Source organism: Bos indicus, chromosome 20 (assembly GCF_029378745.1).
Source record: "Bos indicus isolate NIAB-ARS_2022 breed Sahiwal x Tharparkar chromosome 20, NIAB-ARS_B.indTharparkar_mat_pri_1.0, whole genome shotgun sequence".
NCBI classification, from domain to species: Eukaryota; Metazoa; Chordata; class Mammalia; order Artiodactyla; family Bovidae; genus Bos; species Bos indicus.
Genome location: NC_091779.1, coordinates 55,584,708 through 55,607,217, shown reverse-complemented (window position 1 = coordinate 55,607,217; position 22,510 = coordinate 55,584,708).

Below are 22,510 nucleotides of genomic sequence, written 5' to 3'. Positions count from 1 at the left end.
TGGAATGGGTGAATTTAACTCAGATGACCATTATATCTACTATTGTGGGCAGGAATCCCTTAGAAGAAATGGAGTAGCCATCATGGTCAACAAAAGAGTCCAAAATGCAGTACTTGGATGCAATCTAAAAAATAACAGAATGATCTCTGTTTGTTTCCAAGGCAAACCATTCAATATCACAGTAATCCAAGTCTATGCCCCAACCAGTAACACTGAAGAAGCTGAAGTTGAATGGTTCTATGAAGACCTACAAGACCTTTTAGAACTAACACCCAAAAAAGATGTCCTTTTCATTATAGGGGACTGGAATGCAAAAGTAGGAAGTCAAGAAACACCTGGAGTAACAGGCAAATCTGGCCTTGGAATACAGAATGAAGCAGGGCAAAGCCTGACAGAATTTTGCCAAGAGAATGCACTGGACATAGCAAACACCCTCTTCCAACAACACAAGAGAAGACTGTACATTGGATATCACCAGATGGTCAACACCGAAATCAGACTGATTATATTCTTTGCAGCCAAAGATGGAGAAGCTCTATACAGTCAGCAAAAACAAGACCGGGAGCTGACTGTGGCTCAGATCTTGAGCTCCTTATTGCCAAATTCAGACTGAAATTGAAGAAAGTAGGGAAAACCACTAGACCATTTAGGTATGACCTAAATCAAATCCATATGATTATACAGTGGATGTGAGAAATAGATTTAAGGGACTAGATCTGATAGATAGAGTGCCTGATGAACTATGGATGGAGGTTCATGACATTGTACAGGAGACAGGGATCAAGACCATCCCCATGGAAAAGAAATGCAAAAAAGCAAAATGGCTGTCTGGGAAGGCCTTACAAATAGCTGTGAAAAGAGGAGAAGTGAAAAGCAAAGGAGAAAAGGAAAGATATAAGCATCTGAATTCAGAGTTCCAAAGAATAGCAAGGAGAGATAAGAAAGCCTTCCTCAGTGATCAATGCAAAGAAATAGAGGAAAACCACAGAATGGGAAAGACTAGAGATCTCTTCAAGAAAATTAGAGATACCAAGGGAGCATTTCATGCAAAGATGGGCTCAATAAAGGACAGAAATGGTATGGACCTAACAGAAGCAGAAGATATTAAGAAGAGAATGTGGCAAGAATACACAGAACTGTACAGAAAAGATCTTCATGACCCAGATAATCACGATGGTGTGATCACTCACCTAGAGTCAGACATCCTGGAATGTGAGGTCAAGTGGGCCTTAGAAAGCATCACTACGAACAAAGCTAGTGGAGCTGGTGGAATTCCAGTTGAGCTATTCCAAATCCTGAAAGACGATGCTGTCAAAGTGCTGCACTCAATATGCCAGCAAATTTGGGAAACTCAGCAGTGGCCACAGGACTGGAAAAGGTCTGTTTTCATTCCAATCCCAAAGAAAGGCAATGCCAAAGAATGCTCAAACTACCACACAATTGCACTCATCTCACACGCTAGTAAAGTAATGCTCAAAATTCTCCAAGCCAGGCTTCAGCAATACGTGAACCATGAACTTCCAGATGTTCAAGCTGGTTTTAGAAAAGTCAGAGGAACCAGAGATCAAATTGCCAACATCTGCTGGATCATGGAAAAAGCAAGAGAGTTCCAGAAAAACGTCTATTTCTGCTTCATTGACTATGCCAAAGCCTTTGACTGTGTGGATCACAATAAACTGTGGAAAATTCTGAAAGAGATGGGAATACCAGACCACCTGACCTGCCTCTTGAGAAACATATATGCAGGTCAGGAAGCAACAGTTAGAACTGGACATGGCACAACAGACTGGTTCCAAATAGCAAAAGGAGTATGTCAAGGCTGTATATTGTCACCCTGCTTATTTAACTTATATGCAGAGTACATCACAAGAAACGCTGGGCTGGAAGAAGCACAAGCTGGAATCAAGATTGTCAGGAGAAATATCAATAACCTCAGATATGCAGATGACACCACCCTTAAGGCAGAAAGCAAAGAAGAACTAAAGAGCTTCGTGATGAAAGTTTGAAAGAGGAGAGTGAAAAAGTTGGCTTAAAACTCAACATTCAGAAAACTAAGATCATGGTATCTGGTCCCATCACTTCATGGCAAGTAAATGGGGAAACAGTGTAAACAGTGTCAGACTTTATTTTTGGGGGCTCCAAAATCACTGCAGATGGTAACTGCAGTCATAAAATTAAAAGATGTATACTCCTTGGAAGAAAAATTATGACCAACCTAGACAGCATATTAAACAGCAGAGACATTACTTTGGCAATAAAAGTCCATCTAGTCAAAGCTATGGTTTTTCCAGTGGTCATGTATGGATGTGAGAGTTGGACTGTATATAAAGAAAGCTGAGCACCAAAGAACTGATGCTTTTCAACTGTGGTGTTGGAGAAGATTCTTGAGAGTCCCTCGGCCTAAAAGGAGAACCAACCAATCCATCCTAAAGGAAATCAGTCCTGAATACTCATTGGAAGGACTGATGCTGAACCTGAAATGGCAATACTTTGGCCACCTGATGTGAAGAACTGACTCATTGGAAAAGACCCTGATGCTGGGGAAGATTGAAGTCAGGCAGAGAAGGGGATGACAGAAGATGAGATGGCTGGATGTCATCACCAACTCAATGGACATGAGTTTGAGTAAACTCTGGGTGTTGGTGATGAGAGGCCTGGTGTGCTGCAATCCATGGGGTCGCAAAGAGTTGGACATGACTGAGCGACTGAACTGAACTGAATTGATATGGTGCTAGAAGACACAGTCTGGTGCTGCTGCTAAGTCGCTTGAGTCATGTCTGACTCTGTGCTACCCCTTAGACGGCAGCCCACCAGGCTTCCCTGTCCCTGGGATTCTCCAGGCAAGAACACTGGAGTGGGTTGCCATTTCCTTCTTCAATGTATGAAAGTGAAAAGTGAAAGTGAAGTCGCTCAGTCGTGTCCGACTCTTAGCGACCCCATGGACTACAGCCTACCAGGCCCTCCCTCCATGGGATTTTCCAGGCAAGAGTACTGTAATGGGGTGCCATTCCCTCCTCACAAAAGCTAAGGTTCAAAAGGTAGTCTCTGATAACTGTACGAACTTGGAAACAGAACCATGTTTCCTTGTAGCTACCAATGGAAACATTTTGAAAAGCCTTATAATCAATGTAGACTTCACTAAAGATTTCTGAGGAGATAGCAGGAGAGGGTGTCAATTACATAGCCAGTAATTACATTTACCTCCTGTAAGGACTGAAACCAATATCATTTCCTGTCTCTGTTAAACAGTACTGGGCCCACACATATTTGCCTGGCTCTGTGTAACTGGGGTCAGGTATACTTTCCTGCCTGCATGGAACACCAACAGTAATCTAACCAAAAGGAAACAAACCAAACAAAACCCAGGAACAGAAATCTTAGTTACATTCTCCAGAGAATACTGGTTCCTGGGAAACAAGACTGAGAACCCTGAGGTAGCTTGCTCTCCAGGGGTCTCTTCAAAACACTCACTTCATTGTTCCATCAACCAAGGACATTATGTTATAAATTCTGGCCAGTCTCAACCATTTCCCCACATTGCAAGATCCATCTTAACATCACCCAGGCCTCGAAACTCCATATGCCTGTTTCCCCATTTTGAGACACTGCTAAGCTCTGTCAAGGATTGTTCTCCTTTATTACAGGAAGTCTGGTAAATTTAGCTTTGCTAGTACAGCAGGTTTTTCTGGTGAGTTTTTGGGAGACTGATTAGATAGTTTAGTTCTGTCTCAAAATCCTTTATCTTCCTGGCAACCCCCTATCCTTCATCCATGTGGCTCCTACCCAACGCCCTTTCCCCAACCTCCTCTTCATAAGCTGGTAATTTAAATACACTTCAACTGATGAACCTGTAGGCCCTAGACTGTCAACTACCAAGCAGACTGCTGTGAGCATTTACCCAGCCAGGTGAGCCTCTATCTGAGGATATTAACATGTTTGTTTCCATAATGTTAAATAGCACAACTCTATATTTATTTATTTTTTTATATTTTATTTTATTTTTTAACTTTACAATATTGTATTGGTTTTGCCATATATCAACATGAATCCACCACAGGTATACATGTGTTCCCCATCCTGAACCCTCCTTCCTCCTCCCTCCCCATACCATCCCTCTGGGTTGTCCCAGTGTACTAGCCCCAAGCATCCAGTATCGTGCATCGAAACCTGGACTGGCAACTCGTTTCATATATGATATTATACATGTTTCAATGCCATTCTCCCAAATCATCCCACCCTCTCCCTCTCCCACAGAGTCCAAAAGACTGATCTATACATCAGTGTCTCTTTTGCTGTCTCGTATACAGGGTTATTGTTACCATCTTTCTAAATTCCATATATATGCATTAGTATACTGTATTGGTGTTTTTCTTTCTGGCTTACTTCACTCTGTATAATAGGCTCCAGTTTCATCCACCTCATTAGAACTGATTCAAATGTATTCTTTTTAACGGCTGAGTAATACTCCATTGTGTATATGTACCACTGCTTTCTTATCCATTCATCTGCTGATGGACATCTAGGTTGCTTCCATGTCCTGGCTATTATAAACAGTGCTGTGATGAACAGTGGGGTACACATGTCTCTTTCAATTCTGGTTTCCTCAGTGTGTATGCCCAGCAGTGGGATTGCTGGGTCATAAGGCAGTTTTATTTCCAGTTTTTTAAGGAATCTCCTCACTGTTCTCCATAGTGGCTGTACTAGTTTGCATTCCCACCAACAGTGTAAGAGGGTTCCCTTTTCTCCACACCCTCTCCAGCATTTATTGCTTGTAGACTTTTGGATCGCAGCCATTCTGACTAGTGTGAAATGGTAGCGCATAGTGGTTTTGATTTGCATTTCTCTGATAATGAGTGATGTTGAGCATCTTTTCATGTGTTTCTTAGCCATCTGTATGTCTTTGGAGAAATGTCTATTTAGTTCTTTGGCCCATTTTTTGATTGGGTCATTTATTTTTCTGGAATTGAGCTGTCGGAGTTGCTTGTATATTTTTGAGATTAGTTGTTTGTCAGTTGCTTCATTTGCTATTATTTTCTCGCATTCTGAAGGCTGTCTTTTCACCTTGCTAATAGTTTCCTTTGATGTACAGAAGCTTTTAAGTTTAATTAGGTCCCATTTGTTTATTTTTGCTTTTATTTCCAATATTCTGGGAGGTGGGTTATAGAGGATCCTGCTGTGATATATGTCGGAGAGTGTTTTACCTATGTTCTCCTCTTACGTTTAGATCTTTAATCCATCTTGAGTTTATTTTTGTGTGTGGTGTTAGAAAGTGGTCTAGTTTCATTCTTTTACAAGTGGTTGACCAGTTTTCCCAGGACCACTTGTTAAAGAGATTGTCTTTAATCCATTGTATATTCTTGCCTCCTTTGTCAAAGATAAGGTGTCCATAGGTGCGTGGATTTATCTTTGGGCTTTCTATTTTGTTCCATTGATCTATATTTCTGTCTTTGTGCCAGTACCATACTGTCTTGATGACTGCGGCTTTGTAGTAGAGCCTGAAGTCAGATAGGTTGATTCCTCTAGTTCCATTCTTCTTTCTCAAGATTGCTTTGGCTATTCGAGATTTTTTGTATTTCCATACAAATTGTGAAATTATTACAACTCTATATTTAGAGTCTGGGCTTCCCAGATGGTACTAGTGGTAAAGAACCTGCCTGCCAATGCAGGAGATGTAAGGAGATGTAAGAGACTTGGGTTCGATCCCTGAGTGGGGAAGATCCCCTGGAAGAGGCAATGGCAATCCACTCCAGTATTCTTGCCCGGAGAATCCCATGGGCAGAGAAACCTGGCAGACTACAGTCCCTAGGGCTGCAAAGAGTCAGACACCATTGAAGTGACTTAGCTTGCACAGGCATGTACTTAGAGTCTGGATGATGTGGAAGTCTCTGTAGTTTTTATTCTTTTTTCATTCCTTCTCTCTCTACCTATCTCAGGAGGCTAGAACAGCTGTCTAGCAGCTGCTTAAGAAAGAGCTTGAAAGTGTAGAATCAGCAGATGGCAGGAAGAAACACTCAGAACCCTGATTCAGCCATACTTCCTCTCTTTCAAGGACAGGAGAGTTTGTTTTCGTGTGTGGAGATGGATTTACACGAGGATTACCCTCCTCTCTACCCATCTTCTCCCATTTTAACACCAGGCATGTCAACATCTCTGATTTCAAAAAAGAAGAAACAAAAGGGAAGGATATGAGGAAATCCAGAAATTCTTTGGGATTAACTGGTGTTTCTGCAAACCTCTTGGAAGAATGGTGGAATTCTTTACAGCATAAGTGTGCTTTTAAAAGTTCCCCATAAATATAATTTTTAATGCCTATATAACATTCCTTCATAGGCACACTCAGTAATTTTTCTTTACTGTTTCCCTATTGATGGACATTTCAGTTATTTATAATGTTCAGGGTTTTGAACATTCTTGAGAATAAATCCTTGTCTGCATTCCTTAGTATTTCCCTTCAGGATGAATTTCTGGTTGTGGAATTCCTGGATAAAAGCTATAGCCATTTTGAAGTATTTAACTATACACTGTACATGGATTTCCCTTTAGAAATTTGAAATGTCCCTTGTGAGATATTAATTCATGGCAGAAATGAAATATGCAGCCTTAACTGTTGGCATTAGCTGCTGGCCATATTTGTATGGAAACCACACTTTAAAAAAACTTTTTTACGTCGGAGTGGATTTGATTTACAGTGCTGTGTTAGTAGTTTCAGGTGTACAGAGCCGTGATTTTAGTTATACATGTGTGTGCTCAGTCGCTCAGTCGTGTTTGACTCTTTGTGACCCCATGGACTGTGGCCCACCAGGCTCCTCTGTTCATGGAATTTTCCAGGCAAGAATGCTAGAGTGGGTTGCCATTTCTGACTCCAGGGGATCTTGCTGACCCAGGGATTGAAACTTCATCCTTTGTGTCTCCTGCATTGGCAGGCGGATTCTTACACACTGTGCCAACTGGGAAGCCCAGACATATACATATACCTATTCTTTTTCAGATTCTTTCCCCATGTAGCTTATTACAGAGTATTGTGTAGCGTTCCCTGTGCTGTACCTTAGGTCCTTGATTATCTATTTTATATAGAGAACATTGTGTATATGTTCATCCCAACCGCCTAATTTACACCCCTCCCCATCTCCCCTTTGGTAACCGTAAGTTTGTTCTCTAAATCCATGAGTCTGTTGGAAACCGCACTTTTAAATTCCAACATGCACAAAGTTGTATCTCTGTGAACAGTGAGCAGACCCTGTGGATGGCAGACAGAGTCTGTCTGTTTGGGAAAAAACCATTTCCAATGCCAGATTGAAGAAATGCCCAAATTCTCCATTTCCCACTGGAGCTGTGGGATTCTAGGCTTCCTAGTGAAGACAGAGGCTAGAGGGCTGAAGCCCCTTCCTGGTCTCAGATGGGGCGTTCCTATCCATTTAGACGCATTATCCTCCCTTGGAATGATTGGCTGTGTTTTCTTTTTATCAGAACACATTGTACTTTTGAAAAGCCAGATCCCCTCTCTCCCTTCCTTTAGCCATGCCGAGAGTGGTGCATTTTCCTAAATTGCCTAACCAAGCAGAGCAATTAGTGCCCAAGGAGACAGGAGGCTGACTGCCTTGCAAAATGAATGGTTTTCATGGGAACGACAGCAAAAGCCCTGTACTGAGCAAGGAAACTTGCCAGAACCTTGTTTAGTCCTGGCCCTCCTATTTGGTTTTATAAGGAGTTGTTTATATTTGCTGATGCTCTAATAAACAGCTCTTTTCATGGGGCAAATCCTTGAAATAGTTTCACTCCCAACGTGAGTCCTCCTTGCCAGTAGGATGCTATAGCACAGAATTAGCTGAGAGCAGTTGTGATTCTCTGCTGTTCTCTGGTAAATTAATTCAGCCTTCAGGGAGCCGCTGGTCTTTTGCCTTCCATGCGACAGTTTTCTTCAACCACTCTGTCTTCAAATATTTATCAGTTGGCCAAATGGGTCAGATCCTGTTTTGGACTCTGGGGAAGGAGTGATGGATGAGACAGACAAGATCCCATTTTTCGTGGAGCTAACATCCTAGTAGGTGTAGTCCGACAATAAACAGATAAATAAACAGAAAATGTGTCAGATGCTGATAAGGAATGCAGAGCATTAGAATTGCCTGTTGGGATGGTGAATCTCTAGCCCTGTTTGGGTGGTCCAGCGAGGCATCTCTGAGATGAATTCTGAATGATTGCTCAGACTGGCCTGTTTAGAAGAGGGTTGAACATGTCAGGTGAAGGAAGAAATAAGTACAAAAGCCCCAAGATTAGAAAAGGGTTGGTGGATTTAATAACAGAAAGCTAGAAGGAAGGCTGCATGGAAGGGACTGAATGAGCTAGGGGTGTGCTGTGTGATAAGGTTAGATAAGTAGACAGAGCCCAGATCATAAAAGGCCTTGAAAGAATAAGGTGACAGGAGCCAGTAAATGGTTTTAAGCAAGGAATGGCATGTGATTTATGTTTTTTAAAAACCCACCCTTCTGGTTGAGGGTCATGTTATTGTAGGACCAACAGAAGAAACAAAAGGGCTAGTGAGGAGTCTATGACACAGGGAAGTCCAGGAAAGAGATGAAGGTGGATCAGACTTAGATGGTGACAGTTGACATGCAAAGTGAGGCTGGAATCAAAATATGGACTTGTGCTTTTTTTCCCCTTAATAATAGCCAACTCTTCAGTACCCACTGGGTGTCTAACAGTTCAATTCAGTTCTGACACTAACTAACCAGGTTCAGCACAGGGCTTAGTTCCACATGACTATGTGTGTGTTAGTGGCTCAGTCATGTCCAACTCTTTGTGACCCCAAGGACTTAGCCCACCGGATTCCCCTGTCCATGGAATTCTCCTGGCAAGAATACTGGAGTGGGTAGCCATTAGCTTCTCCAGGAGACTTTCCTGACTACCTCATTTAATTTCTCTCTCTCTCTCTCTCTTTCTATCTGGCTGTGCCACTCAACTGGCGGAATCTTAGTTCCCAGACCAGGGATGGAACCTTTGCCCCCTGCAGTGGAAGTACAGAGTCTTAATCACTGGACCACCAGGGAAGTCCCTGACTACCCCTATTTTAGACATCAGCCTCATAAGTGGTCTCCAGTCTACCTGGACTTCTGCCCAACTGAGTACAAATTCGAGGGTCCCCATGATGTCCTCCTTTGGGGTCAATAATTTGTTAGAATGACTAATAGAACTCAGGAAATAGCTCTACCTGGGATTACAGTTACTATAAGGGAGATAATGAACAGAGAGATGGAGAGTTGCATAGGGTGAGGTCTGGAAGGGTTCCAAGTACAGGAGCCTCTGTCCCTTTGGAGCAGAGGTGCACAATCCTCCTGGAATGTGGATGCATTCACCAACACAGAGGCTTCCTTAGCTTCACTGTTTCAGATTGTTAATTCAAGTTGCACTGCATAGGCATGACTAGTTAAATCATTGGCCATTGGTGAGTAAACCCAATCTCCAGCTTTCTTTCTTTCCTCAGAGGTGGGAGTGGTGAGAAAGATCCAACCCTCTGATCTCATGTTCCTCCAGTGACTAGCCCTTATCTGGAAGGAAGCCTTATAGGGTTCCTGCCTAGAGTCACTTCATTAGTATAAATCTAGGTCTGGTTGTAGGTGGTTGCTATGAATAACAAAAGACACTATCATTCAGGAAATTCCAAGTGTTTTAGGAAATGTGTACTAGAAATGGGAACAGAGACCAAACATATATATAAATATATATAAAAGTGAAGAAGTTGCTCAGTCATGTCTGACTCTTTGTCAGCCCATGGACTATACAGTCCATGGAGTCCTCCAGGCCAGAATACTAAAGTGGGTATCCTTTCCTTTTGCCAGGGATTCTTCCCAACTCAGGGATTGAACCCTGGTCTCCTGCATGGCAGGAGGATTCTTTACCAACTGAACTGTCAGAGAAACCTCTGTGTGTGTGTGTGTGTGTGTGTACTATATCTCAAAGGTAGAATTTGTAAGCTTGGATGTGGTTGTCAACTACAAATTGGCACTTGCTGTGGGCACTTGCCACCTACTTTGACAAAGATTAAATGAAGTGCTACATAGCTGCTGATTTTCAATACCCTTGAAAGGATTCAAGGTGGAGAGCAGAAATGAGGTACTCTGTGCCCTGGGGAAAAAGAAAAAACAACTTGTGGAACAGGTTTTCAGATAGTTAGATATATTCAGAAGCTGATTTTATGAGCCCAATTCTTGTATCTCCTTGTGAAGCACCAAAGTCTTTCTTGGTGACGATTGCTTTTCATGACTAGCAGAAACCTTCTGCAAAAAAATATGTACTTGATTGCATGCACCCCCCCATTACCAAAATCACATAAATACTGACCACCCCTCCCCAACCCCTGGCCCCTTTGGAGCAGTTTCTCAGAGCTATGTAAGGTGCTGTCTCCCAGGCTATAGTCCTCATTTTGCCACCAATAACTGAACTCACAACTCTCACATTGTGCATATTTTTAAGCCCACATGGGGAAGGTAGAAAAAGAAAATACGAGTGTACTAGTGCTTTCAGATAAACAGAAACAATATAACAACATTATATATGTGTGTACGTAAATATTCCATACAGTATTATGTTATATATAATGTTAGGACTTCCCTGTAGCTCAATCGGTAAAGAACCTGCCTGTGATGCAGGAGACCAGGGTTCGATCCCTGGGTTGGGAAATTCCTCTGGAGAAGGGAATGGCAATCCACTCCAGTATTCTTGCCTGGAGAATCCCATAGACAGAGAAACCTGGCAGGCCACAGTCCATGGGGTTGCAAAGAGTTGGACACGACTGAGCGACTTACACACACACATAATGACATATACATAGATATTATATGTTATCTACATATCCAAAGAGATTTATTACAAGGAATCAGCTCATGCACTTATGGAGGCTAGGAAGTCCAAAATCTCTAGTGTCAGCTGGCAGGCTTAAGACCCAGGAAGGCCAATGATGCAGGGCAAATCAGAAGGTTGCAAAATATCTTACCAGGGAAAGCAACTCTTTTGTTCCACTTGACCTTCAGGTGATCAGATGAGGCTCACTCACACACTATGGAGGGTAACATACTTTACCCACAGTTCATCCATTTAAATGTTGATCTCATCCAAAAACACCCTCCAAAATGGCATATAAAAATGAACCATTGCAATCAGTAACTCCAGCTTTCTTGCTTATGTGTCACTAAGTATTCTTCTTGTCTTAACTTATGGAACAATGACACAGACCTATGACATAGTCTAGGTTTCATAGTTTCCAAAGCCTGGTTAGATCACTGTACACAATTTCATTCTCTTCTCAGCATTTTTTTTTTTTTTTTTTGGTGGCAGTGAGGACAGAGTTGGAAGAAAGGAGAGAGTTAGAAGTACTGGTTGTTTTTTTTTTAGAAACTGACTGGCAATTTCCTGCCCACTGTAGAAGAGAAGAAGTGAAGACTGTGTAGGGCATCTGTGTGTTTGCAAAAGCCTGCAGTGTTTCCAACCTGTCTTAGCTCCAGGGATCTTGGAGCAACTTCTATTCAGCAGCTTCTTTAACAATATGCTGGTCTCACGGGTGGTCCCCATTTTTTTTTTGAGCCGAACAAACAGACTGTGAGCAACGTTTTATGGGGGAATGAGATATCCCTCTTGCTGGGTGACCATCAGAGGTGAATTGACTGCTGGTGAGTGAGGTCATCTCAGATTGAGGGTGGCACTGTCCTCGGGCACCAGTGATGTTCAATGAATGGTGGATGTAGAGTTTGCAGAAGGTGGGCCACTCAGCTCCCCTAAAACTTCTGGGGGTCAAGCAAAGTCCCTTGCATCCTTTCCTCCTGCTTACCTGACCTCTCCGTGTCTTGCCCTTTCATCAGGAATCCCCAAATCTTTCTTTCCTTTGTGTCCCCTCACTTCCATAGCCAAGAAAATTGTTTTTGAGGCATTGGAGAGAAAACCTTCTTCTGCAGACATGTTTCTGCCCGAGATTCCTTCTGTCATTTTACACTGCGTGCATGCTCAGTTTTTCAGTCATATCTGACTCTCTGAGACCTCCTGGACTGTACCCCACCAGGCTTTTCTGTCCATGGGATTTTTCAGGCAAGAATACTGGAGTGGGTCGCTATTTCCTCCTCCAGGGGATCTTCCCCATCAAGGAATCACACCACCCTCTCCTGCATCTCCTGCATCGGCAGGCAGGTTCTCTACCCCTGAACCACCTGGGAAGCCTTAGGTCTTCCATGCTTTCAGTCAGTTTTTAGTAATTTTTTTTCATAATGAGTTGAAAAGCAACTAACACATCTAAGAAACTTGCAAAAATGACTGAAATAAATTGAAGCCTAAAGAAGCTAATAAGAAGTATAAACGATAACCTCTAAGTAAAAATTTCCCCTTCCATTGACCACCCTTGATCAGATGATTGATTTGGGTGTGGGAAGAAAATATTGGTATTTACACTTGAAGAAAAAAATCTCTTCCTTTACATTTTTCGACCACCCTTGATCAGATGATTGATTTGGGTGTGGGAAGAAAATATTGGGATTTACACTTGAAAAAAAAAATCTCTTCCTTTACATTTTTCTACTTTCTTAAGAAAAAAGTAAAATATTAGTAGCACAATGAACATACAATATAAAAATAAGTACAGCAGCACAGTAAAAATGTTTAGGACTCCTGAGCTAGAAATCTTGCAGGTTTATATATATATATAATATATATACATATACTCATGCATGCTCAGTTGCTATACCATCAGATTCTTTTGTGACTCCATGGACTGTAGCCCACCAGACTCTTCTGTGCATGGGATTTCCCAGACAAGAATACTGGAGTGTGTTGCCATTTCCTTCTTCGGGGATCTTCCTGATCCAGGGATCAAACTCGTGTCTCCTGCATTGGCAGGCTGGTTCTTTACCACTAAGCCACCACGGAAGCCCTATGTGTGTATATATAACTGGTTGAGCCCAGTAATCTAAATTTTAAGAAGACTCCCAAATCGTTCCTGAAAAGATGTTTGGAAAAGAACTCAAATTGCTAATTTCCAACTGCTCATAGTATCTACTTGTGAAACACAAAAAACAGCATGATTTACCTGCAGGTTTCAACCACGACAACTTGCCCCAGATTACAATCCTTCACAAAACTTTTCTGAATTGAAGCAACGGCCCACCGTATGTTGTTGGCCTCTGCCCTAGTTTCCAGAAGAAGAAGAGACCATTTGAGATCTTTCACTGTTGTCTTTCAAATGCTTGCCTCTCCATGTTTTCATTGCTTCCTGTACTCTGAGTGAGCAGTCATATCTTTCCATTTGTCCCTTGTAATTATAAACAATGTGACAATGACCTCAAATCATGCTTCCATTTGGCCTGCTTTTCCTGCCTCAAAGAATGGTACTCTATTTGTAACAGACACCTTTGACATCAGAACCTTAATAGTTACATGTAGGTATGTTCCCAGTAACACTAGAGGGGAGTATGCCCATGAATGAACTAAAGACATGACTTAAAAACAAAATATTTATTTATTTATTTTAATTTTTGGCTGTGCTGGGTCTTTGTCTCTGCGCACGTTTCTGAAACAACCATCCCTCAAATTTTAACTTAGACCTATATAAGCACAGGGATTTATAAACACTATATAAATTTAAACTTATCTATACATGTTTGATTATTTATGGCTGAGTGAGCAATAAAAGACATTCAGACAGAGAAAGATATCACCTTATGGTAAAGTGTATGAGAAAACGAAATGAAAATATGACTTCAGTGAATTCCCTGGTGTTCCAATGCTTAGGACTTGGTGCTTTCACTGCCAGGGGGAAGATGGGAGCCCAGTTCTAGCCCCGATTGGGGATCTAAGACCCTGCAAGCTGATTGGTGTGGCCAAAAAATAAGTAAATAAAATGACTTTCTTTAAAAACTATGATTTCAAAGAGAAAGCAGATAATGTGTCCTTTGTGACTTTTACACAAAAGCTTATTCATGTATTTTGAAAATGAATGATGGTAAGATCAAATGGCTCTGATCTTTAAATCAACAGTTTTGTTTTAAAAATCACAATTTAAATATGATTCCAGAAATTCTGTCCTTTGCAACCATTTAAGCTCACAACAACAACAAAAAATCTAGATGTCAACCTAAACCGTGGTATGTAATCAAAAGTTTGGAGTTCTAACCACATGCTAACAACTTTTATAGTTGCTGCTGGAGGCGTTATATAATAGATTTACTTTTCCTTCTAATTGTTTCTAGGGTTTGGTGTAGTGGGATGTTTAAAATTGTTCTCATGAATTCTTCTTTTCCACAGAATGGAGGATTTGAATTCTTTGATGCTGATGGAAAAGAGCTAGTAAAGATGAAGAGGTGGAAGAAACTGATGAGAGAAGGGAGCACTGATGGACCATGGCCCTGGAGAAGGGGGCGTGGAAGAGATGAAGTGCACAAGTGTCCACCAGGAAGAAATGTGCCTTTTTTGTGTGCTTCTAGTAGGAAGGCAATGGCACCCCACTCCAGTACTCTTGCCTGGAAAATCCCATGGGTGGAGGAGCCTGGAAGGCTGCAGTCCATGGGGTCACTAAGAGTCGGACACGACTGAGCAACTTCACTTTCACTTTCATGCATTGGAGAAGGAAATGGCAACCCACTCCAGTGTTCTTGCCTGGAGAATCCCAGGGACCGGGGAGCCTGGTGGGCTGCCGTCTATGGGGTCACACAGAGTCGGACACGACTGAATCGACTTAGCAGCAGCAGCAGCAGTAGGAAGGAAGTGAGAGAAACATGGTGATGGAAGTAAAGTAAACACGAGGATGGTGGTGATGGAGGATTGCAGTATTGTTTAGCTAGTGAAGGCAAATTGTCTCAATTTTCTTGCTGAAAGTAGAACCAATGTTTTGAGGTTGAGGATAGCAGGAGGTGAGTAGTTTCCATTTGACACATGAAGGTTTGGATGGACCTCCTTCCCTTCCCCTCCCCACCCCCTCCAAAATCTTTCAAAATGGTACTGTGGTGATTTTCATGTGAATCAAATATTGGACGTACTCTTTCACAGTTAATTTTTAATGAAATTTTGCTTGTAGGAAGGAATGCTGCTGATTTGCTATTCTTTCCCCGAGCTGTTGATCTGTAAGCATTCTCACAACATTTAATTCTCTCAGGATCTGGAGGACTTTACTGTTTTCACTTCCTTCTTTCTGTCACCATGGGAAAGAGAAAATCTATGAGTCTCCTGTGTCTGGTATATATTCTTTTTTTGTTTTTAAATTGACATATATACACTACAGGGCTTCTCTGGTGATTCAGATGGTAAAGAATCTGTCCACATGTGGGAGACCCAGGTTCAATCCCTGGATTGGGAAGATCCCCTTGAGAAGGGAGTGACAACCCACTCAAGTATTCTTGCCTGGAGAATCCCATGGACAGAGGAGCCTGGAGGGCTACAGTCCATGGGGTCACAAAGAGTCAGACAGGATTGAGAGACTAACACTTTCGCTTTCATATACACTGCTACGTATAAAACAGATAACTAAATGAGGACCTACTGTGTAACCTGGGGAGCTCTACTCAATGCCTCTGGTGACCTAAATAGAAAGGAAATCCAGAAAAGAGGGGATATATGTGTGTGTGTAGCTGTCTGGTGTGACTCTTTACTGTGAGTCAACCCGCAGCCTTGTCTGGGGCTTGGAGAATCTCAGGGCCCTTGGAGCTCTGCAGCAGTCCATTTAAATTGGAGAACGGGGGGATCTTGGGGCTTACTGAATGGGGAACTCGTGTGCACACGCTGAATGTGGCACAGTGTGGCTGAAGGCTCACTGAGGCTCACACCTGTGTCTTGGAGAGAGCTGGCCGGGGCGGGGGGGTGGGGGGGGGGTCGGCTGATGGTCTGCCCCCAGACATTTGATCCTGCCGGTTAGTTTCTCAAACGTGGCCTTTACATCATCGTTGCCCCTATTCTTTAACTCATGTTACCCTTTTTTCTGAACCATTCTCTGTGCCAAGCATTCATAACAGAATTTTAGCATCAAAAATGAAATAGTTTGCACCATAGCTTCCTCAACACTCTGGGGCTCAGAAACAAAACCTTGTCCTTGATCTCAGATTTTTATCTTAGCCTTTTCTTTCTAAGAAAATGTATCAATAAGAAAATAATGAAAATGTATTACTTTAAAAATCTTATTTTAATATTTTTAGTATTTTATTCAGTTCAGTTCAGTTCAGTCGCTCAGTCATGTCTGACTCTTTGCAATCCCATGAATTGCAGCATGCCAGGCCTCCCTGTCCATCACAAACTCCTGGAGTTCACTCAGACTCACGTCCATCGAGTCAGTGATGCCATCCAGCCATCTCATCCTCTGTCGTCCCCTTCTCCTCCTGCCCCCAATCTGTCTCAGCATGAGAGTCTTTTCCAATGAGTCAACTCTTTGCATGAGGTGGCCAAAGTACTGGAGTTTCAGCTTTAGCATCTTTCCTTCCAAAGAAATCCCAGGGCTGATCTCCTTCAGAATGGACTGGTTGGATCTCCTTGCAGTCCAAGGGACTCTCAAGAGTCTTCTCCAACACCACAGTTCAAAAGCACCGATTCTTCAGCGCTCAGCTTTCTTCACAGTCCTACTCTTACATCCATACATGACCACAGGAAAAACCATAGCCTTGACTAGACGGACCTTTGTTGGCAAAGTCTCTGCTTTTCAATATGCTAAGTTGGTCATAACTTTTTTTCCAAGGAGTAAGCATCTTTTAATTTCATGGCTGCAATCACCATCTGCAGTGATTTTGGAGCCCCCCAAAATAAAGTCTGACACTGTTTCCACTGTTTCCCCATCTATTTCCCATGAAGTGATGGGACCAGATGCCATGATCTTCATTTTCTGAATGTTGAGCTTTAAGCCAACTTTTTCACTCTCCTCTTTCACTTTCATCAAGAGGCTTTTTAGTTCCTCTTCACTTTCTGCCGTAAGGGTGGTGTCATCTGCATATCTGAGGTTATTGATATTTCTCCTGGCAATCTTGAGTATTTTGTTAATATTTCTATTTTCTGGTTGTGAGCACAAGTATCTGATATACATTTTACATGAATGGTTATGTGATGTTACATACATATTATTTACCTCCTGCCTCCTAAGCTCGACTCTGTGCAGTGGTTGGTATGATGACAGGCATGTCATGGGCTTAATAGAATGCAGTCCACATTTTTACTGATCATAATAATCCATTCTTAGGGAAGCCTGATGAAATGAACGACATTTCAGGTGAGTTGTAGGTTGAATTTGACTTAATTTAGAAAAGGGCTATTCAATCAGTTTGCAGCTGCAAAACTGGGGTGACCCCCAACTCCCAACTCCCTACAAGAAGGCAGCTGATGTGTGGGCCCCAACACTGGGGATGGTTTTGTGAAGAGATGCTCTGTTGCAGAGTTTCTTAGTCCAGCTCACTAGCACTTTTCCTTTCTCATTTTTGTATTATTTGAGCTTGGACTTGGGAATAGATTTCACCATCTGTTTTTTTGTTTTTTAACTTAAGACCACAAGGGTGCAAATCAAAAGCCACAAGATTCCTCAATGCAGGAAATGTAACTTGATTTATTTTTCTATAATGGAATTCAATACCTATTACAAACCTTCCTTCTACCAGGCAGCAAAACCTTTAAGTTAATTTAGCAACCCTCCTCTCTATTTCCCACACTTTGTATGGGGTGCAGCCTCATCTCCAGGGAACTTTGTGATGCATTTCAGCCCCATGGGGATTGCAGAGTGTCTGGCTGTCTCCATCATCAGTCCGTGTTACCTCTTTTGGGGACACTCATTCCTGCCTGTATTTTGGCTATGGGTTTATACAGATTGCCTTTTTTTCTGGATGCTCTGGCTCTTAATACAAATCCCTGGCAAGCATCAGTTCAGTTCAGTTCAGTCACTCAGTCGTGTCCGACTCTTTGCGACCCCATGGACTGCAGCATGTCAGGCCTCCCTGTCCATCACCAACTCCTGGAGTTTACTCAAACTGATGTCCATTGAGTCGGTGATGCCATCTAACCATCTCATCCTCTGTCATCTCCTTTTCTTTCCACCATCAATCTTTCCCAGCATCAGGGTCTTTTCAAATGAGTCAGCTCTTCACATCAGGTGGCCAAAGTGTTGGAGTTTCAGCTTCAGCATCAGTCCTTCCAATGAATATTCAGGACTGATTTCCTTTAGGATAGACTGGTTGGATCTCCTTGCAGTCCAAAGGACTCTCAAGAGTCTTCTCCAACAGCACAGTTCAAAAGCATCAATTCTTCAGTGCTCAGCTGTCTTTATAGCCCAACTCTCACATTCGTACATGACTACTGGAAAAACCATAGCCTTGACTAGACGGACCTTTGTTGGGGAGCATGGCCTACAGAAAAATCCTGCCCTGCCTCCAGCAGGCTGCTGGGCCTGCCTTCTATCTACATAACCATGCTATTTTGCTCCACCCTCACTCTTGGAAATAGTGGAGGACAGGGAAGCCTGGTGTGCTGCAGTCCATGGGTTGGATGTGACTGAGTGACTGAACAACAATAGTCATTCAAATCTGAGGTCCCGTGCCTTCCTGCTTCCTATCTGGACCCTTCCAGGAATGGGGTCAAGGTCCCAAGCCTACGTGTCCTCTGGGGACAGGAAGGACAGTGGGGTCTCAGGCATCCACGAATTCTCCGTATCTCCTCCAAATCTTTCTTTCTCCTTCTTTTTGTCTAAGAAATCTGCATCTCATTGAGGATACAGAAAAAACAGCATATGGTTGAGTATTGCTTCTCAATTTTTTACACTTGGACCAAACCTTTAACAAGGGTAATAGTGGATGAGATGGTTGGATGGCATCATCAACTCAATGAACATGAGTTTGAGTGAACTCTGGGAGGTGGTGAAGGCCAGGAAAGCCTGGAGTGCTGCAGTCCATGGGTCGAAAAGAGTTAGACACGACTTAGTGATTGAACCACAACAAGGCTTTTGAGGGGCTTCCCTGGTATGGTGCTATTGGTAAAGAATTCAACTGCCAATGCAGGAGACATAAGAGACATGGGTTGGATTCCTGGGCTGGGAAGATGCCCTGGAGTAGGAAATGGCAACCCACTCCGGTATTCTTTCCTGGAGAATCCTATGGACAGAGGTGCCTGGAGAGCTACAGTTCATGGGGTTGCAAAGAATCACAAAACTGAAACAACTTAGCATGCACCTCAGTGACTTAGGAGCTGTGAGCTCGATCCCTGGGTTGGGAAAATACCTTGGAGAAGAAAATGGCGACCCACTTCAGTATTCTTGCCTGGGAAATCTCATGGACAGAAGATCCTGGCAAGTCCATGAGGTTGCAAAAGAGTTGAACTCAACTTAGCAGCTAAACAACAACATATTAAAAAAAAAGGCAAGTCCTTCTGTCCTTCTGTATCCCACTAATTGCTTTTATTGTTCACAGAATTTTCATCAGTTGTTCCTTTTAAAAATAGTTTGTTCATTGACTTCCCCTGGTGGCTCAGATGGCAAAGAATCTTTGCCAATGAATGCAAGAAACGCAGGTTTGCATTCATTGGCAGACAGAGAAGGTCTGGGTCGGGAAGATCCCCTGGAGAAGGGAATGGCAACCCACTGCAGTGTTACTGCCTGGAGAATTCCCTGGACAGAGGAGCCTGGAGAGTTGTCGTCTATGGGGTCACAAAGAGTCGGACACAACTGAGCGACTAACACACACATGAAGGGAAAGATTATTTTTAGCACTTAGGACAGTGTCTTGCACAAAGATGGTGTTCAATACAAATTTGTTGAACAAAATAATGGATGAATAAATGAATGAATTGGACACTTGTATCCTTTTGAGTTATTCCTTTCTTGAAGCTGTATCATAGCCTGAGTTAGGGGAAGGCCACAGATCCCAGAAAAAATAAACTTGATTAATATCTCAAAAGTGTTCTCATTACATATATACACAAAATGATAACAATACCATTTAGCTTATTATGTGCGTGGAGTTGATGTTTTCCTAAAGGTAGATGAATCTGTTCCTGGTTCCTTTCTGGTGGGGAGATTTTATTTCCTGATGTGCTTGCCAGAAGAAACTTGGCAGAGCTTTGGAATGTAGCTTGTCCATTCATCTTAGGGTAGCTCAGTAGAGATTTTTGCTCCCAGTTATATCATGTGTTCTAACTCAAGTCACTGCAAAGCCCTTGTTTACATTCCTCCTAGAAACTCTTGATACAGCTGGTTGCAAAACCACTGCAGAATGCAATAAAATATAAAAGTGAAGACACTAGTGGGAAATGAACTTGAAGTTCATGGTACTGTTTGTTTATTTCCTAGCAGATATATTAGTAAGTAAAATACATGTACAGATAGATTTAGTTTTGCAGAAATAATATTTTTTTCTGAACTACTTTGCACTTAATAGAACTGCAGCTCCTGTATTTTCTCTAAATCTTAACTGAGTGTTAAACACCATAATATTTTGAAAAGATTTACTAATTCACTCATCTATCTGCACCCAAGGTAGAAGACACGAAAGGCATACATTGAGGAAAACCAGCGAGTATCCTTAAGGTCATAAGTCTTAGTGAAAATTCTCCTGGGTTCAGAGAAAGATTTGGAGTTCTCTTTGAGAGTAAGTACAGCTTTCTCATAGATTGTAAGCATGTGCAAGATTAATATTTTGAATCATATGTTTATTTTTGATACTAAATGATTACTTTTCACTTTGGGAACGAAATACATGGCCATAACAGACAGATCTATCACAAATTAGATATTAGGGGTTGAAAATGTAGTTCCTCTTGGCAGATTCTGGGGCATTTGAAGATCTGCTTCTAAGAAAAATGACGTGCTTTCCACATAATTCAAGCTCTAATCAAGTCTCTCCTTTCTGCTAACTCCCAGTTCAGATGTTTCTCATTTTGTGCAGCATTGCTCCCTTGAAGATGTTACTAAACCAGATAATCGTTTAAATGTACTGAAAGCACTGGCTATAATAAATCAAGAAAGGCGATCTCTTCTCTAACCCGAATTGCTACCTCTAATGCAGCTGACTCTTACATTTGATTTCCCTGAGGCTTGACTTAAAGCTTGGCTTGGGGCCAGAATGCAATTAGAAGATTTGTGTGGTGACTCCAATGCACTCTGTGTAATTGCCCCCAGGCTCAAGAATGGTCCTAACAAAAGGACAAGACACATTTTTAGACGACTTTGTAGGGGAAAAAAAAAGACGTATTATGGAAATTTCATTAAAATATCCACTTTACATTAGCTTTTATTGCTCATTTTCATATAAGAAAAGTAATCATATAGTTGTAGTTAATTGGATGAGAAAATTTCTACTCCTTTTGTATTTTTCTCTTACGGAGAGAACTCATAAATAAGGGATCATTTTGTCAGGTGACCACACAAATCATGACATTTCGGCTATCTCTCTCTCTATATATATATCTCTGAAGATTGCAATCCTGACCTCTTTTCATTGCCAAATGGAGCAATTTATCAGTGAAATGTTCTAAGAACTGGTAGAAGGCACATATTGCAGGGTCTCTGTGTTCTGATTGTCATTTTTCTGATATGTGGCTCCAAAAAGAATGCAGACTTGCTTCAAAGTTCAGCTCACTGAAGATGCTAGTTGCCAGTCCTACTGTGAGTACTTGGGGACCATGGTTTCCTGTTCACCTGGACTTTAGAAAAAAAGATTTCCCAGTGAGAGTTACACTTTGAAATCAGCTGGTGTGGGGTTAGAATCATACAATATGAAGAATTCTTAAAAGAGACAACACAGTTCTTAGGACCCTCTAACCCAGTGAAAAACATTCTTTCCTTGGCTGTGTGACACCATCTTTCTGCAGGGAGGTTCAGAGCACATGTAAGCTTGCATACAAGTGCAGTCACAAGGCAGACAGGGTATAACCCATCTAAGCACTATCTAGGGAAAGTGAACTTCAGTCAAGAAACCTCAAGTCCTAAAGTTTCACTGTCCATATCCTAGAGGTCATAACCCCAAAGCAGTCAACTTTCTTTTCTTTTGGCTGCATCACATGGCAGGTATGTAGGATCTTAGTTCCCTCACCAGGGATACAGCCCCCGGATTAGAAGCATGGAATCTTAACTACTGGATTGCCAGGAAAGTCCCAATATTAAATTTCTTACTGATGTTACTCCTATCACTTCCTGGCAAACAGATGGGGGGGAAAAATGAAAACAGTGGCAGATTTTGTTGTTTTGGGCTCCAAAATCACTGAGGACAGTGACTGCAGCCATGAAATTAAAAGATCCTTGTTCCTTGGAAGAAAAACTATGACAAACCTAGACAGTGTATTAAAAAGCTTAGATATCACTTTGCTGACAGAAGTCTATATAGTCAAAGCTATGATTTTACTAGTAGTCATGTACAGTTGTGAGAGTTAGATCATAAGGAAAAGTGAGTGTCAAAGAATTGATGCTTTCGAACTGTGGAGCTGGAGAAGACTCTTGAGAGTCCCTTAGACTGCAAGGAGATCAACCAGTCAGTCCTAAAGGAAATCAACCCTGAATATTCATTGGAAGGACTGATGCTGAAGTTGAAGC